Raw genomic sequence first — 6,000 nt, 5'->3', positions numbered from 1 at the left:
TTAAAAAAAAAAAAAAACAATGTTGAAACCATGCCATTTCTGAAACACGTTGCCTTGGCCATTCTTGTTGTGGTTTACAGGACACATTTTTCGAACTCATGAACATATGGGTTCACGCTAGGGAAAAGAGCTGTTGGTAGCACAGAGAGCATGAGATGCTATTCCTACCATAAGCAGTTTAGGACAATCAGCTAAGTCACCAACCTGAGTTAGGAACTCAGTGGTTCTTTTCTCTTCTCCACCCCTAAAGTTCCTTGAAAATGTTGTCATGACATCTACAAGTTCTCAAGTGCCTCCTATAAGCCTAAAGTATTTACCTCATTTTGTCCTCACTGAAACCTTAAGTGGAAGGTAAATTAATCATGCCCATTTTAGAAAAATGGACGTTCAGATTCACAGGTCTTAAGTCATTTCCCCAAGAGTCACACAATTATGAAGTGGTGGGGTTGGGCTTCAACCCTTGATTTCAAAGCTCGTGCTCTTCACCACTATACTCAAGACGACCTTCTCTGCTTGTGCACAGGGACTGACACCTAGAAGGGGACTATGCTTGCTTTAATGCTCTGCTGTCACTGGCTGGAAATTCTTAATGATTCTTAAGTGGTTCTGCATGTTTATTTTGCTCTGGGTCCCCCAAATCCTGCAACTGGTCCTGAGTATACTACGTTTTCTGACATACTAGATGAATACTGTATGTAAGCTTAAAATTCTTCAGCAGTTCCTTCTCTAAAAGATAGAACCAAATTCCCACTCCCCACTTGAATGCAGACGGGTCTTAATCACTCACTTCTAATGAAGAGAAGATGGCAGAAGTAATGATATGTGTCTTCCTGATCAATAATAAAAGGCACTGTGGCTCCTGACTTGTTCTTCGTCACTTGCTTTGGGAAGAGACAGCTGCCATGTAAGGGGACATTGGAGCAGCCCTTGGAGAGGCCCATGTGGTGAGGACCGAGGCTTCCTGCCAGCATCCATGTGAGGGAGCCATCTTGGAAGCATCTGAACAAGCATTCAGATGCCTACACCCCCTGGCCCAGAGCTGCTCGGCAGCCCCGTGAGAGAGGCCTTGAGGTAGAGTCAACCAGATAAGCCACTCCTTGATTCCTGACCCTCAGCAACTGTGTGAGATACTTCTGAGGTTCTAAGCTAGGATAACTTTTCATGCCGTGATAGATAACAAATATACCACATAATCTTGGAATCCAAGAGATGAGAGGAAACTTCGATTAAGAGGTGAATACAAGCATCCACATTTGGTACAATAGTCAAATGGCTGTTGTCTCTTCTTGTTTTATCCTAGGGGACATAACAATGATGCTCTCCAGTGAGTGTCAGAGGGCTTCTTTCCACATGATCATTGTGGAAAGGCCTTCCTTTAATTTGGGGGCACAGCTTTTGATCATAACTCTTGACCTTCTGTCCTCATTTTTAATCCGCAGACTACCACACACCTTTCTTCCACAAAGGCCCTGCCCTCCTGATAAAGACCTCTCCTGCTCTTGGTGCTCCTAGTCCTGCCACACTTATGCCACATGGCCCGGAGTTGTCAGGGTGTCAGATGGCATTTCTCCCACCTGCCTGGCATGGAATCAGGTGTCCTGGGCTTGTCCCCCTACAGCTCCCTGGCTTTCCTGCTGTTCCTGGACTCTGCACGGTCCTGCCGAGGGCAGTAAGCAGGGTGTAAGCTGTCCCTACGGCTGCTGGACTGGTTCCATTCCACACCCTCATACTTCAGGATCCAGTCCCGCAGGTTCATGGGAAAGGTAACAATGGCTGGCACATGACCACAGTGGACCCACTTGGAAAATAAATGCAACACCGTCAGTGCAATAACATCCAAACATAGAGTCATACGTGTGAGCTCTGATTCAACAGCCCGGACTTTTCTAGTCTGAGGCTGGAAGTCAAGCAATCCAGTTAGGGATTTCCCCGTGTGGCCATCCTTGAGGGGCTTGCCTGTACTAGAGCCACTGGCAACACATGAAACCAGACTTTGGTTCCCTCCTTCTGCATGGTAGGAAACTTTTATACACAAAAGGCAAATTATGACACTTTCATGTGGGAAATTAGAGGAACAGAGTACCTTTTTTTTACAGAGCCACAAATGACGTGAAGATTGTCAGGCATCAGAGGATGATGTGGGCTAGCCTTGTTGAAAATATAGACTCCAGACCCTGCTTTTTACTTGGTTATGAGGGAGGATGGTGGGGATAAAGGTGGAGAGGGGTGGCGGTGAGGAAAGACAGGAGAATTGTATCATAATCCCTGTTCTGTAGAACCAATCATATATCCATTGTCTTCAGGGACATCTATTTGCTTTAAAATGACTGCTTTTTCTGGGATGCCAGGGTGGCTCTGTTGGTTGGGCATCTGCCTTCACCTCAGGTCATGGTCCTAGGGTCCTAGGATTGAGTCCCGCATTGTGCTCCTTGCCCAGCGGGAAGCCTGCTTCTCCCTCTGTCTGCTGATCCCTTGCTTGTGCTCTCTCTCTGTCAAATAAAGAAATAAAATCTTTTTTTAAAAAATGACTGCCTTTTCTGATGGAAGATGCAGCCATGTAAACTGAACCCTAACATGCCTAAATGAGCATTTTTTAAAAAGATTTTACTTACTCATTTGCAAGAGAGAGACAGACAGTGACAGAGCACAAGCAGGGAGGAGAGGGAGAACCTGGCTTCGGCTGAGCAGGGAGCCCAGCACAGAGCTCAATCCCAGGACCCTGAGACCATGACCTGAGCTGAAGGCAGATGCTTCACTGACTGAGCCACCCAGGCGCCCTAAATGAGCATTTTTTAAGAAGGCAAATGAGATTCATTAATAATCCTGACAATTTTTTTTCCCCCCAGTGCAGTACCCTCTTCTGATTTCAGTCTTTTAATTGAGAGCTTCAGATGATGAACATTGAGCCAATCAACTCCCTAGGAAATGTCCAGCTCCTGGAGCTCCCAAGAGAGGCCGTCTTCACTGCTCCTCATTTCAGGCATGTCCTAACTTTTGCACAGACAGCATCAGAGCTGCCAACACTTGTACGGTCTTCTGAGGTTATTGAGTAAGGTTTTCTTTCTTTCTTTACTTTGCTCTCTGTCTCTTAGGATGTCAGCTCTCTAAGAGCAATATCTATGATGTTCATGGCTGTATCTTCAGTTCCCAGGACAGATCCTGGCACAGGGCAGGCATCAACAGATGAATGAAGGAAAAATGGAAGAACAAACCCATACCTAATGAGAGTAAATGAAACACATGGCTTCTGGATGTCCCAATGGCAACTCTAATACCCCAAATAGCCAGTAGCATTCTCCATCACTTATTCATCAGACATTTAATGAGTACCTTGACGGAAGGCATTGTCTGCCACCTTTAGTACACTATTACACTATGCTCATTTCACCCATCCCGACTATTATCTCCCTCCAAGAGCTGAAGCCAGAAGCAATCCCCGTCTCAATTCCAGGACGGAATCATAGTATTTTTCAAACTATTTTCCCAGGGAGGGACTACCTATTTCACCACAGAAAACGCCACTGAGCAGACACCAGCTACCTTTATGACTGAACAGATTTCAAAATTCAGTATATATTTCCCATGTGAATTCTTAGTTGTACATCAGAAGATAGTTTCAGTCGATGGAATTCCTTTTCCTCCTTCATATGTTCGAGCTTATTAGTAGTAGTAGTATGAGAATGTTAGCAAAAATAAAGCAAAATTCCTATTTCAGGGAACTGGCTTATTTTTTCCCCCGTTCTTTTTAATTTATTTATTTCCTAAGCAAAGAATAACAATTGATCTCTATCTAATGTTGTGGCCTCTGCTATTTCTCTAATTCTGGAAGCAAACTAAGGCCAACTATTGAAAGAATAAATATGCCAGGCACCATGCAGTTGTTCTCTTACAAGTGACCTCTTTTTTTGTTTTGCTTTTGCATCCCTTACTATGTATGTGAAAGGAAAATCATGTAATGCTCTCCAGAACCACATTTTATCTCTCATATAGCAGATGTTAGTATGAATGAAGAAAGTATGCGTAGAATGTTTGAAAAGTTTATTCTGAGGCATCTTCCTCCTCTTCCTGAGGGGCCCCTCTCAGCACGCAGCTCCGCCATATCTTTCAGGCAAATGGAGGACTCCTTTGGGACTCCAAAAATGTTTCCCATCCTAATGCAGGTCTTTGTAGGACATTGAGGAAAGTCGGAGAGAATTAAAAATATTTTCCCAAGTCAGAAGACTTCTGGTCAATAGAAACAAATGTGGAATCTGGACAGATTCCAACCAGCTTCCTTGAGGTAAAATAATTTCAAGGTTTTCCTTATTTTTGAAACATCATTCACTCCTGTAGGCAACATGAACAAATAATTGATAGATTTCCTTAACACGACAGCACAATCACATGGGATAAAATATTCTCTTTGAGAGCAAGTTTTTTTTTGAAAAATTCTTGATACCTTCCACTCTCAGTTTTATTTAGCTTATTGATAGTTTTACGATCGCACGGAGGACGTGATTGCTTTTATACACATAGATGGGATATGAATTATTATTATTATTACTATTTTAATGTATTGGAAGTCTATTTCAAGCCTGTCTTAAAAAATTAATTACCATTTGGGGTACTCAGTGGAGCTCTGTAACCTTCATCAGTGTCCCTACAGGGCTCTGCAGGGAGGAAATCTTGCCAGGACCTCCGCAGGGGTAAAATCATGAATGAAGCAAGAATTTCTTTTGTTTGTTCTTCCAGAAGAGACAAGGGACTTCAAAATAAATAAAATGTTTTACTAAAAAGAAAGAAAAACATATGGTTGCTTCTTTTCCTCACTGCTTTCCTAGGTATTCAATTGAAAAGAGAGCCAGGACCTTCCTGAGGACCTAACAAAATCTCAGAAATCACAGAGTTCCCGGCACCCATTCCAGGCCTAATCGTTCCTCATCTGTTAAAGAAGAACTAACACCTACCTCATGGAGTAGCTTAAATACAGGATGAACCACCAGGACAAAACTTACTAAACACAGTAAGTGCTCATTAAATGTTAACTCCTGTTAAAACACCGACACAACCCAGTATAATAGTAATTATAAGAGTCAAAGGTTTAGGGGCACCTGCGTAGCTCAGTTGGTTAAGCATCTGCCTTCACCTCAGGTCATGATCCCAGGGTTCTAGAATCTAGCCCCACATTGGGCTCTCCGCTCAGCAGGGAGTCTGCTTCTCCCTCTCCTTGCTGCTCCCTCTGCTTGTACTCTCTCTCTCTCTCTCTCTCTCTGTCAAATAAATAAATAAATAAAATCTTTAAAAAAAAAAGAGGCAAAGTTTTGTAGTTGGAATTGCTTCTAAATATCTCAGTAAGTGTACAGAACTTATGAGGATAAAACATTTGGTCTGGCACTTTCCATGGCTGTCTTATCTTCCAGCAAACACATATGGATTGCTTATAAATATGAGCTACGTTGTTGGGATTGAGAAAGGTCAGGACCCAGGACCTGCTGCCTAAAGTTCACATCAAGGGACAAAAGCAAATTGCAATGCAATAAGGCAAGTTCTGTAATAAAAATAATTATACCTATTATTTATTGACTGTGCTTTGGGGTGGGTCAGCATGTTGCAAATACTGTCCTACGTGTTCTCACAACAATTCTATGAAGTAAGTGCTATTGTTCCCATTTTGCAGATGGGACACAGGTTCAGGGAGGCTAAGTAGCTTGTCTAAGCTCACATAGCTAGCAAATAATTAAGGCTAGACTTTGCACTTGGTCTGTTTAAATCCAAAACCTATGTTCTTAATCACATATACTTAATCACTATACTTCTCTCCTAAAATGTAGTATAGGAAAAAGCAGTACTTATTATTTGTATGAAAATAATGAATATATTGTTAAACATATATAGTAATATTTGGGAGCACACAGGGACTAGTTGGCTAACTCTGCTAGAGGGAAGATGGGAGAGCCTCAGGGAGGAGGTGATATTTAAGTTAACCATCAGAGCCTTTTTCATGGATCCATCACAGATTAG

Source organism: Lutra lutra, chromosome 3, assembly GCF_902655055.1.
Source record: "Lutra lutra chromosome 3, mLutLut1.2, whole genome shotgun sequence".
Lineage (NCBI taxonomy): Eukaryota > Metazoa > Chordata > Mammalia > Carnivora > Mustelidae > Lutra > Lutra lutra.
This window is presented reverse-complemented; position numbering follows the sequence as displayed.